Raw genomic sequence first — 13,798 nt, 5'->3', positions numbered from 1 at the left:
CCGATTTGCCAGAATTTGAAGACTAGACGTATTTCAGATCCACAAATAGTATTGCTGAATATTCTGTGTAAGGAACCAGGTTTTGTTATTGACCGATCTGATCTCTTGAGCGTCTAGACACCGCAATTTTTATCCGATTTGCCTTAAACTCAAAATCTATAGATATTGTAGGCATGGTTGCCACAGTTTGTAGAATTCTACCAAAAATTTTAGATTTTTTACTGTTTGGTAGATTGGTAGATTTATTGAAGGGCTTGGAAGATTTTGCAAAAATATTCCTCTCCAACTAAGAGGTACTTCACAAACTTTTTATTGAAATAAAATGTTGACAAAATATTCTATAAAATAAAATTTTGACACAATTTCCTATAGAAATAAAATTTTGACAACATTTTTTAAATAAAATTTTGACAAATTTTCTATAAAAATAAAATTAGTATAAAATTTTGACAAAATTTTCTACAGAAATAGAATTTGACAAAATTTTCTATAGAAATATTTTGACAAAATTTTCCATAGAAATAAAATTATAACAAATAGAATTTGACAAAATTTTAAGAGTTAATTCACAAACTTTCTATAGAAATAAAATTTTTACACAATTATCTATAGAAATAAAATTTTGACAAAATTTTGACCAAATTTGTTAAATTTGTCTATAGAAATAGAATTTTGATTTTATAAAAATAAAATTTTCTATAGAAAAAAAAAATTTGACATAATATTCCATAGAAAAAAAATGTGGACAAAATTTTCTATAAAAATAAAATGTTGACAACATTTGCTATAGAAATACAATTTTGACTCAACTTTTTATATGGAAATACAATTTTTACACAATTGTCTGTAGAAATAAAATGTTAACAAAGTTTTCTATAGAAATAAAATGTTGACAAAATTTTCTATAGAAATAAAATTTTGACAAAATTTTCTATAGAAATAAAATGTTGACAAAATTTTCTATAGAAATAAAATTTTAACAAAATTTCCTAAGAAATAAAATTTTGACAAAATTTTCTATAGAAATAAAATGTTGATAAAATTTCCTATAGAAATAAAATTTTGACAATATTTTCTATAGAAATAAAATTTTGACAAAATTTTTTATAGAAATAAAATTTTGACAAAATTTTCTATAGGAATAAAATTTTGACAAAATTTTCTATAGGAATAAAATTTTGACAAAATTTTCTATAGGAATAAAATTTTGACAAAATTTTCTATAGAAAAAAAATTTTGACAAAATTTTCCATAAAAATAAAATGTTGACAACATTTTCTATAGCACTACAATTTTGTTAAAATTTCCTATAGAAATAAAATTTTGACAAAATTTTCCATAAAAATTAAATGTTGACAACATTTTCTATAGCAATAAAATTTTCTATAGAAACACAATTTTGTTAAAATTTCCTACAGAAATAAAATTTTGACAAAATTTTCTATAGAAATACATTTTTGACAAAATTTTCAATAGAAATAAAATTTTGACAAAATTTTCTATAGAAATAAAATTTTGACAAAATTTTCTGTAGAAAAAAAATGTTGACAAAATTTTCCATAAAAATAAAATGTTGACAAAATTTTCTATATAAATAAAATTTTGACCAAATTTTCTATAGAAATAAAATTTTGACAAAATTGTCTATAGAAATAAAATTTTGACAAAATTTTCCATAAAAATAAAATTTTGACAAAATGTTCCATAAAAATAAAATTTTGAAAAAATTTTCCATAAAAATAAAATGTTGACAACATTTTCTATAGCAATAAAATTTTCAGAAAATTTTCTATAGAAACACAATTTTGTTAAAATTTCCTATAGAAATAAAATTTTGACAAAATTTTCTAAAGAAATAGAATGTTGATAAAATTTTCTATAGAAACAAAAATTTGACAAAATTTTCTATAAAAATAAAATTTTGACAAAATTTTCTATAGAAATAAAATGTTGACAAAATTTTCTATAGAAATAAAATTTTGACAAAATTTTCTAAAGAAATAGAATTTTGATAAAATTTTCTATAGAAACAAAAATTTGACAACATTTTCTATAAAAATAAAATTTTGACAAAATTTTCTATAGAAATAAAATGTTGACAAAATTTTCTATAGAAATAAAATTTTGACAAAATTTTCTATAGAAATAAAATGTTGACAAAATTTTCTATAGAAATAAAATTTTAACAAAATTTCCTATAGAAATAAAATTTTGACAAAATTTTCCATAAAACTAAAATGTTGACAACATTTTCTATAGCAATAAAATTTTCAGAAAATTTTCTATAGAAATACAATTTTGTTAAAATTTCCTATAGAAATAAAATTTTGACAAAATTTTCTATAGAAATAAAATTTTGACAAAATTTTCTAAAGAAATAGAATTTTGATAAAATTTTCTATAGAAACAAAAATTTGACAAAATTTTCTATAGAAATAAAGTTTTAACAAAATTTCCTATAGAAATAAAATTTTGACAAAATTTTCTATAGAAATAAAATTTTGACAAAATTTTCTATAGAAATAAAATGTTGACAAAATTTTCTATAGAAATAAAATTTTAACAAAATTTCCTATAGAAATAAAATTTTGACAAAATTTTCCATAAAAAAAAAAATGTTGACAACATTTTCTATAGCAATAAAATTTTCAGAAAATTTTCTATAGAAATACAATTTTGTTAAAATTTCCTATAGAAATAAAATTTTGACAAAATTTTCTATAGAAATAAAATTTTAACAAAATTTTCTACAGAAATAAAATTTTAACAAAATTTTCTATAGAAATAAAATTTTTACAAAATTTTCTATAAAAATAAAATTTTGACAATATTTTCTATAGAAATAAAGTTTTAACAAAATTTCCTATAGAAATAAAATTTTGACAAAATTTTCTATAGAAATAAAATTTTGACAAAATTTTCTATAGAAATAAAATTTTGACAAAATTTTCTATAGAAATAAAATTTTGACAATTTTTTTATTTGTTTCATACTTTTTTTGTTAAGATTTTCTCCAAATTGTGGTAGATTAGTTTTGGATCGATTGGCATCCGTGATTGTAGGTCTTCTATATATTCTATATATTTGAAAGTACTCCTCTATGATGATTAGTCAAACTGCTGATCATTAAGGATTTAGCCATTGTAGCCTTCATGATCGGAATGCAGAGAGGAGCTTTAAAAATTCAATATAATAATATGAAATATTCCCAATGAAAATTGTTTTTTTTTTTTTTTTAGATGAGGGCCATGTTTTTACTTTTCGTCGAATATTTTTATTCTAAATTTATAGAAAATCAAAATATAGAAAAATTTCATTTTTATAATATTCAAAAAATTTAAAAATATCCAATATCTGATATTTAACAAACACAAAAAACCACATCAGGCCTCCCTCAAGCTTGGAAATACTTTAAATTTTATTTTATTTCTTTTTTTTATTCAGCATTTTAATAATGCTGACAAAATATTATAAAGTATTAACAATCAATGGCTAACCAAGAAAAATTGTAAAGGAAACAAAAACTAATTACTTTTGAACATATTCAAGGTATGCCAACAAAAAAAAAACTTTTCTCCATTTTTTCATAATTTTTTTTTGTCTTGCCATTGTTATTTTGTTAAACATGTATGACTCTTGTAACAGGCTTTTATAGCAAAAAAAGTGCAAAACTGATGACAGCGTTTACAAAAATCACTTTATATGATTTTATTATGGTAATTTTCAGTTATTAAACAAAAATTGTTTTCCATTAATTACAAAAGAGTTTTTGTGCTTAGCTTTTAAAAAAGGTGAAAAAAAATATATTTTAACATTTTTGACCCATTTTTTATAGTAGTGGTAGCCCATCGATGGATGGATGACAAGTGTTTCGCTTCACCCTTCCGCCACAACCCTTTCGCCATTGCCCGTATCACCGACACCATAGCTTTCCGACAAAGAAAATTTAATTTGCAATTAATAATAATAATAAAAAAGAAATTATTTTTATTTTTGTTTTTCAATTCAAGTCAATAACCTTTTAGAATATTTATTTACTCTGTGAGGTATGACAAAAACAAATCAAAATAATAAAAAACAAATTATAACAATCCCCAAAGAAATGATGAGCCAAAGGGTTGAAGAGTGCATTACGGCAAGGGGTGAATGCCTTAGTCATTTTTTTATATCAGCACTGTGACAGATTACGTTTTTATTTTATTTTTTCGTATATTTAAGGAAATTCAAAAAATTCTTAATAAATTCAATTTTACAAGTGATTGTCTGGCCATGGGCATTTTGAAATGCCTTTGTTATGTAATTTAATCTTATCTTGAGTTTTTTTTTCAGAAATTTTTGCAAGTGCATGGGATGAAATGGAAATTGTTTGAAATAAATGATATACCAAATATTCTCCCAAGCAGATTAGTTCAACCATTACGCTTCCCGAAGATACATTTAAAAATTTTACCTGAAATTTTACAATCAGTTTCAAGCAATGTTCATGATCAGTGCGCCTTCTATATCGGTCTATATGGCGGTTCTAGAATCTAGACCCCAAATCGGAGAGCCGGTTTTTAAGGGGGCTATATCAAAATCTGTACCGATGCACAATATATTCACCACACCTATTTATAGTCCTAAAAAACTCCAGATTTCCAGGCAAATTGGATGTAAACTATGGTTTCTAGAAGCCCAAGAAGTAAAATCGGGAGATCGGTCTATATGGGGGCTATATTAAAACTTGGTCTGATACTCACCATTTTTGGGAAACCTCTTTATGGTCCTAAAATACCTCCAGATTTCCAATTTCAGGTAGATTGAATAAAAACTACAGATTCTAGAAGTCAAGAAGTAAAATCGGGAGATCGGTCTATATGGGGGCTATACCAAATCATGGACCGATAATCACCATTTTCGGAGAGCCGGTTTTTAAGGGGGCTATATCAAAATCTGTACCGATGCACAATATATTCAGCACACCTATTTATAGTCCTAAAAAAACTCCAGATATCCAGGCAAACTGGATATAAACTATGGTTTCTAGAAGCCAAAGAAGTAAAATCGGGAGATCGGTCTATATGGGGGCTACATTAAAACTTGGTCTGATATTCACCATTTTTGGGAAACCTCTTTATGGTCGTAAAATACCTCTAGATTTACAACTTGAGGCAGATTGAATAAAAAGTACGGATTCTAGAAGCTCAAGAAGTAATATCGGGAGATCGGTCTATATGGGGGCTATACCAAAACATAGACCGATAATCACCATTTTCGGCACACCTCTTTATGGTCCTAAAATACCTCTGGATTTACAATTTCAGGCAGATTGGATAAAAAGTACGGATTCTAGAAGCTCTAGAAGTAAAATAGGGAGATCGGTCTATATGGGGGCTATATCAAAACATGGATGAATACTCACGATTTCCGGCACACATCCAAAATACTTCTACATTTCAAATTTCAGGCAAATTAAATAAAAACTACGGTTTCTATAAGTCCAAGACCCCAAATCGGGAGGTCGGTTTATATGGGGACTATATCAAAACATGGACCGATATAGCCCATCTTCGAACTTGACCTGTCTGCAGATAAAAGACGAGTTTGTGCAAAATTTCAACACGATATGCTTCATTATTGAGCGTGATTACAACAGACAGCCAGACAGACAGATAGGCAGACGGACATGGTTATATTGTCTTAGAATTTCTCCCTGATCAAGAATATATATACTTTATATAGTCGGAAATATAAGTCGGTGGGTATAAAAAACGGGTAGTATATTAGAACTCCTACACAGAAAAAAAGTAAATTGTTTTATAGCAAGAACGAAAATTAAACTAAAACCCAAAACCTCACGAAATTACACCCTCTCATAGAAGAAAAAAATGAACTAAAAGTAAAAAACAAAATCATTGGCGTTAAATCATGACCATTTTAACATACTGTAGTTCATTCTTATTATTTTTGGGAATCGTACAAAAATTGTCTTTTGATTTAGTTCATAGTGAAAATCTATGTACGGTCATTGAACTTTATACCCACGTTTATGGTGTTGTAGTCTGGTGGCCGGCACTTCAGAAACCGACTTGTTTAGATAAAGTTCAGCGTATGGCGAGCTTATGTATCTCAGGCGCATTTAGTAAGACAGGAACAGACTCCCTTAATGTCATGTTACATCTATTGCCTTTAGACATTTTGGCCAAACAGTCAGCTGCAACAACGGCTGTGCGGTTGCGCGAGCTATCGCTGTGGTCGGAAAAAATGTACGGTCATAGTTCGGTCCTCAAAGTAATGCTCATCTGCGAAGCGGATGAGTTGGCAAAGCTAGGGACTACCTTACATATTCCAGGGGAACTAGAATTTGTTGGTATGCCCCTAGCTACCTGCAAGCTCATGCTGCGTGAGAAGGCTGTTATGATGGCAAATGTTCGATGGGAGAATTGCAAGGGTTGTAACGACACCAAGCAAATATGGCCCCATTTCAACTTAAACCGCACACTAGATATGCTAATGTTCTCGAGACGTCAGATATCACTCCTGATATCTGCTATAACGGGTCGCTGCCTGATAGGCGATTTTGCAAAAACTATTGGCACGAGGTATAATGACTATTGTATGAGCTGTCATGATGCGGAGGAAAAAGTATCAATTAAACACCTCTTGTGTGAGTGTCCTGCATTTTGTGTAAAGCATATAGGAGCATATAGCTTCAGATTACTGGCGGATCTGGAAAACGTTAACTTAAGCAGTCTGCTAATGTTTTTGGAACAATCTGGTTGGTTCAGCGAAGAAAAATAATCGAGAAGGTTCAGCGGTTAAAACTAGAAGTGCCCATATGTAATAGGTACTTTTAGTTAATGTGGTATCACAATGGACTGAATAGTCTAAGTGAGCCTGAATCTTAATCGGGCTGCCACTTTAACCTAACCTACCCAAGTTTAGTTCATAAAAAAGGAAATTACACTGGGCTGTGGAAAATTTCGAAAAAAAATAATACAATTTTATTACAAACAAATAATTTTTTCCAATAAAAATAACTTAAATTTACCGTTAGTTTAACTACGGATTTTTTTTCCGTGTACCTCTACCAATTGACTTTCACTTGGGGATAGGATATCACATTATAATCGAGAAATGAAAATGGCAATGGTAGCAAATTTTTTTCGTAGCAAAGGAGCCATCTTCTAACTACGGAAATGGTCTTCATATTTTTTTTTCGAACAAGGTACTCTCAGCAAAGTTAAAATTTTATTTTTAAAATTAAAAAAAATATATATATAGTCTGCACGGCGCATAAGATATTTAAAAAATCCCGAAAATTTCGGGATCCCGAAAAAATCCCGGGATCCCGGGATTCTATATTTTGAAATCCCGAATCCCGGGATTTTTAAAAATCGATCCCGAATGACAGCCCTAACCAAGAGACTGGTGATCGTCTTTCAAATGCTGGAGATATAACAATGGGAGTTCGGTCACCTTGTATTTATGAACGAAAATTTACTATTAAATATTCAAGTAGTAAAATTGGGTGGTAGACAAATTAACAAAGTTGGTAGAATACTACCAGAAATTTTCGGATTTTTTATTGTTTGGTAGATTGGTAGAACTTTTGATGTTTTGGTAGATTTTGCAATGAGGTACTTCATCAATTTTCTATAGAAATAAAATTTTGCCAAAATTTTCTATACAGAAATGAAATTTGATAAATTTTCTATAGAAATAAAATTTTGACAAAATTTTTTATATAGAAATAAAATTTGGCAATTTTTTTTTATAGAAATACAATTTTGACAAAATTTTCTGTAGAAAAAAATTTTGACAAAATTTTCTATAGAAAACAATTTTGACAAAATTTTCTATAGAAAACAATTTTGACAAAATTTTCTATAGAAAAAAAATTTACAAGATTTTCTATAGAAATAAAATTTTGACAAAGTTTGCGATAGAAATAAAATTTTAACAATATTTTCTATAGAAATACAATTTTCCCAAAATTTTGTACAGAAATAAACTTTAAAAAAATGTTAGTTAAAGTTTAATTTTAGATACAAATTTTTTCATTAGGAGTGATAACTGTCTATGAAAATAAAATTTTGGCTAAATTTTTTAAAGAACTGAAATTTGGACAAAATTTCCTAAAGAAATGAAATTTTATATAGTTCATATCATATCATATTTTAGTTCATATCTAATGAACTAAAATTTTAGTACATTTTTCTACAGAAATAAAATGTTGTCAAAAATTTTTTATAGAAATCAATTTTTGACGATATTTTTTATAGAAATAAAATTTTGACGGCATTTTCTATAGAAGTAAAATTTTGACAAAATTTTCTACAGAAATGAAATTTGACAAAATTTTCTAATGATCTAAAATATTAGTAAATTTTTCTACAGAAATAAAAATTTGATAAAATTTTCTACAGAAATAAAATTTTGATAAAATTTTCTACAGAAAAAAAAGAAATGAAATTTTGACAGAATTTTATATAGAAATGAAATTTTGACAAAATTTTCTACAGAAATGAAGTTTTGACAAAATTTTCTAATGAACTAAAATTTTAGTACATTTTTCTACAGAAATAAAATGTTGTCAAAATTTTTTTATAGAAATCAATTTTTGACGACATTTTTTATAGAAATAAAATTTTGACGATATTTTCTATAGAATTAAAATTTTGACAAAATGTTCTACAGAAATGAAATTTTGACAAAATTTTCTAATGAACTAAAATTTTAGTAAATTTTTCTACAGAAATAAAATTTTTATAGAATTTTCTACAGAAATAAAAATTTGGCAAAATTTGCTTTAGAAATAAAAGGTTGGACAAAAATTTTTATAGAAATAAAATGTTGACAAAATTTTTTATAGAAATAAAATGTTGACAAAAATTTCTATAGGAATAAATAGAAATAAAAATTTGGCAAAATTTTGTATCGAAGTAAAATTTTGGGAAACATTTAAATAATATTAATTTAATTTGGAAAAATGGTCCGCTGGTACGAATTTTGGTCCAATTTTAGAGAAATGTTGGTCCAAAATAAAAATTCATTGTGGCAACGCTGACCATTATCTTTTGCATCCCACGCGGGCATGCTAATCATTGCACCATAGTAGTAACCACCCCCACCAATCAAACATTATTTTCAATTTGGTTGATATCAAGCTGATATCGGTAGCACACCTCGGCAGCTTTATTCTCTGAACATGGGGAACTCAATTTTCACGATCACCCTCTACGTTCTCTCCAAATGTCAGGTTCACATCGTTTTCATCTTCAATTTTAGCAATTATTTTTTTTTAAGTAGACAAGATTTTTCATATTAGTCTCCAAATTGAAATTTAAAAATTCCACAAATGACTAAACATGAATATTTAACCTTTTTTAATCGAAAAGAAAGGAAAATTTTGCATGTTGCAATCATGACAATGCAGATGACAAAAAAAAAAAACATAAAATAAAAATCCAACAATAAACCCCTTCTTACTCCTTAAAAAAAACTTAACCCCCAAATACTGAAAAAAATAATGACGATAAAAACGACAACGTTGTTGAAACAGAAAACTAATGTAGGAAAAAACTAAGTTGAATGCTAAAAAAAGTGAAAAAAGGAAAATTTCACCATATGTAGCCAAAATTGTGAAAAGGAAAAACCAGTTTTACCAGTGGAGGAGGATGAGGTCGCCCCCCCCCTTTTTCTTCATTTACAAGATCCCCAAACAAAACCCCCCAATGATCTTTCATGGTCACGTTAGGGAGTTTTAAAATACCAAAAAAAAACTTACCTTTTACAGATCATTGAATCCTTTTATTAAAGACATTATATGGTGGGATGAAAGGAAGGAAGTGGAGGTTGTGGTGAGACGAAGAACTCACTTTCCTTACTATGTGGCCAATTCGAATAATCCAAAAAACAAATGGACGGACGAAAAGAGTGAAGAGTCTACGATTTAAATACTAACGCGACATTTATTAGAGTCACCATAAACAATGTTTATTTTTATTTTGTTTGTATTTTTTATGCAATATTTTAGATTTTGTTTAAAAAATAATTTTCACATTTCTCACAAATATGTGGTGGTTGTTCATAGCAGTCATAGACTTTACGCTATGCTACGTTACGTTACGCGATACATTTACATTCAATTTGTTTGTTGTTGTTTTTTTTTATGTGCATGTGTATGAATGACGAAGACGACGACGACGAAAACGACGTATTCCTTCCTACCGTTGACCCCGGTTTTTTCGCTTATTGCTATTGTTGTTGTTGTCGTTGCATTTAGTGTTGTTGTTATTGTTGATATCGCGTGCAATCTTACGTTTATTGACCTTGGTATGAGAGCAAGTATGATGATCAATGAACGAACGAACGAACGAACGAACGAGCGATCCAACGAGGGATCAAACGAATGACTACAACAGCAACAACGACGACGACGCCAACGACGATAATGATGATCAATCGAAGCAAACACTCCACACACCACAACTACTGGGGTCTCTCCACAATCCTCAACGTTGCAGCAACATTCAATGATCATTCAATGAAAGGGTATCCGTGTTTGATGTAATGCAAGTGGTTTGAATGTTGCTGATGTTGCTACTGCACTTGTTGGAAGTGAAAATTTTGGAGAAAGGAGATTGCTCGGAGAGTAAGAAAACTGAGAGTTTGTGTTTGGGGCTGGTTTTATTTGTTGTTTTTGATTATAAATGTTGTTGTTGTTCCTTCTTTAAGGGATTACAACATAATACACTCACTATCCATAAAAGAGATTAGTATTTTTTGGGGGGTTTTATATAAATTCGTTATTTTGTAAAGGGTAAGGGGAAAGGCTGTAACCCCAGTAAATCCCTTAATTTTTAAAACAAATATTTAGCAATTTGTGTGTATATATTTTTTTTTATAAATATTTTTTGTATTATAAAATTGGCAAATATTTATAATTTTGTTTGTTTTTGGTTTTTTATTTTTTTAAAATATCACTTTAGTTTTTTTTTTATGTTTTAAAATTTCACAGACTTTTTATTTTAAGGCAGTTAGGATATTTAAAATCCAAAGCATAGGTAATGGGTTTGAAAATTATATTAAAATTCATATATTTTGGTATTTTGATTTTTTTTAAGGTCATTAGAAAATTTTAGATTTTTCACCGAATGGGTATTGGACCTTTATCAACTTCTAGCGAAACACTGTTTATTGTTTTGGTTCCACAAAAATTATTTTCTTTCAAAACCAAATTTTGGCGCCTCCTCCACCCAATTTTCAAAAGGTGGAGGTATTTATTTTTTCTGTTACAAATTCAAGGCAGTAAATGTACACGAAACTGATATAAATATAAAATTTATTGTTATTTTTTTGCGATTTGATTCACACTGCACGTTATAATGCTACCGCTTCTTTTTGGATTATTGGCGCTTTTGTTTTTTTTTTTTTTAATATTTGCTTGATTAACTTTTTGTTATTTTCAGAAAACAACCGTTCGATACAAAAGTCTAAAAGAGACTAAAAACAAATGGTCTGAACATACCGAGAGCATGCAAGCTTACAACAAAGCCCCATCGTCGCCGTCGTCTTCTTCGTCATCGTCATCGCCATCATCATCATTAAGTTTATCATAAACCACACACAAAAATTGCTTGCTCTCAGCCCCACAAACACACCATTCACCAAATGCTATGCTCTTTTCCTCTCTCATATAACGAGGGTCATTGCTAAGGCAAATTGTATGGGAGAATATAAGGAGAACAACAACTCTCTTAAAGCTCTTTAATTTAGAATTTTTGTTTAGGTTTCATGAGATTCGAGAGTCAGTCTCTTTCACCTTCGCATTGGCAATGTTTTTTGTTTTGTGTGTGTGTGTGTGAATAGGGGAGCATTGGAGTTTACAGCCGAATGCAACATTCTCCATGGTAAAACGTCATCATTAATAGCCAACATTATTGCCATCGTCATCATTAGTATTGCGATAGAGATGGACAATGAAACTTGTTTGCTTGCCTATAATGATTTAGTTGGCGGTCGTTTGATTCCCTATTGAGGAAAAGTAAGAGTTGCTGAAATTGAAAATATCATACGCTCTGTGTTGTCGTTCATTTTCATTGAAGAGAAATATATTGGAGCAAATTTTTTTGGTGTTGAAAGAGAAAGGAAATGGAAATGTAGAAAATTATAGCCAATATTTACAATAGGATCAGAGTTAAGCAAAGGTTCTTATTTATTCCCACATGAAACAGTTGATCGATCTACGAGGGTTACCTTTTATATTTCGGGATTAGAGAACAAAAGCAAATAATAATCATCGAAAAAGCTTTATAGTTTTTCAAAATATTACCTACCCATTAAGATCTATACAATTTTGCATGCGATTGAACCCATAATGGAAGCACTTTTGCCCATCTCATTCAGGTATCTCCACAACAAACATTCTGAACGCATCTTCAGGTCTTGAAAAGCGTTGAGCTCACATTTTATTTTTTATGGAGTGGAAACGAAGGAGTCATTCGGTGCCAAGTCAGGACTATTCGGCAGTCGGGTTTCGGGTCGGGTTTTCTTGGAACAAAATTGGCTAAGAAATCGTTGTGAACCAACCAGAATTGACGTTTTTCTAGTGACACGAAACAAAATTTCTATAGAAATAAAATTTTGAAAAAATTTTCTGTAGAAATTAAATTTTGAAAAAAAAATCTATAGAAATAAAATTTAAAAAAAGTTCTATAGATAAAAAAATTTTGACAAAAATTTCCATTGTTTACTTTCGGGCTACGGTTGATAGAATTCTGCCAAAAATGGTAAATTTTTTTGTACAATATTCCTCTTTAACTAAATTGTACTTTACCAATTTTCTATAGAAATAAAATTTTGACAAAATTTGATGTAGAAATAAAATGTTAACAAAATTTTCTATAGAAATGAAATTTTGACAAAATTTGATGTAGAAATAAAATTTTGCCAAAACTTTCTTAGAAATATAATTTTGAAAAAATGTTCTATAGAAAAAAAATTGACAAAATTTTCTACAGAAATAAAATTTTGGCAATTTTTTTGTTTGGTAGCTTTAGGTAAAATTTTGGTATGAGCAACCGAGGCTAATACGCGTAAATCCACGATTCATAAACTGTCACGATGTCATAGACGTGTTTCGAAGCACCGCGATCATATTTTTGGAGCATTTTTCTCGAACAATCGCCACCATGCTGTTTTCGAGCGATTGACAAACTGTGTGGGATGCAAACCGAAATATTTAACGGAAAATGAGCCCCAAAACCCAACTAAAACAGGGCCACAAATGTGGGGTGACGATTCATAATGACTATGAGCCCCATGAAAACGAGCCCCAACATAATTGAAGCATGAAAATTGACCCTAAAATCAAAATGGGGGTCACTTTAACTTTTGTTTTAAAATACTGTGTGAAAATGAACCCTAACTAATAGAAGAAATATGAAGTTTTAAGAAAAAAATTAAATATATATTCCTGGAGACGAGTCTCTTTGGAATCGCATTAGCCCCACTTTGGACTTTGTCGATAGAATAAAATCTGAAATCCCGCAGAAAGCAAATGTTATTCGGAACAACAAAAGTGTGTATAGTTACCACCATTGTCCAATCCCCACTGGAAAACGAAGCACAACTCCAAAAAGGAAATTGGGCTTAGTTTTCATTTGAAATATTTGGGTTTATTTTCATAAGGTAAACGGGTACCAAAAAATATAATGAAATTGCTTCCTAAAAAACATAAAATGTTGTTGTAGCTGTTTTCCATATAATTTTTTGAGGGCCTACATCATTTGGATTTTGAGGGTAATTTTCATCG

The 13,798-nt window shown here is 28.8% G+C and overlaps 1 protein-coding gene and 1 long non-coding RNA gene across 3 annotated transcripts in view; both read right to left on the bottom strand.

Moving 5' to 3' along the window:
• The window catches only part of Eip74EF (Ecdysone-induced protein E74), a 303,766-nt gene extending 292,240 nt beyond the window's left edge, over window positions 1-11,526 (bottom strand). For both annotated transcript variants that reach the window (XM_075304889.1, XM_075304890.1), the window contains exon 1: window positions 9,770-11,526. The gene's annotated coding sequence lies outside the window, so the exon portion shown is untranslated. The remainder of the gene's footprint in view (window positions 1-9,769) is intronic.
• A 541-nt stretch (window positions 11,527-12,067) lies between these two features.
• Window positions 12,068-12,687, bottom strand: LOC142232684 (uncharacterized). The gene is made up of 2 exons (XR_012721170.1): window positions 12,321-12,687; window positions 12,068-12,240 (listed from the first exon to the last, which is right to left on the bottom strand). It is a non-coding gene; the product is annotated as an uncharacterized LOC142232684 (long non-coding RNA).
• Between the last annotated feature and the right edge of the window lie 1,111 nt (window positions 12,688-13,798).

This window comes from Haematobia irritans, chromosome 4 (assembly GCF_050003625.1).
Source record: "Haematobia irritans isolate KBUSLIRL chromosome 4, ASM5000362v1, whole genome shotgun sequence".
Taxonomy (NCBI): domain Eukaryota; kingdom Metazoa; phylum Arthropoda; class Insecta; order Diptera; family Muscidae; genus Haematobia; species Haematobia irritans.
The sequence above is the reverse complement of the archived record's forward strand: the minus strand, read 5'-3'. Positions and strand labels throughout refer to the sequence as shown.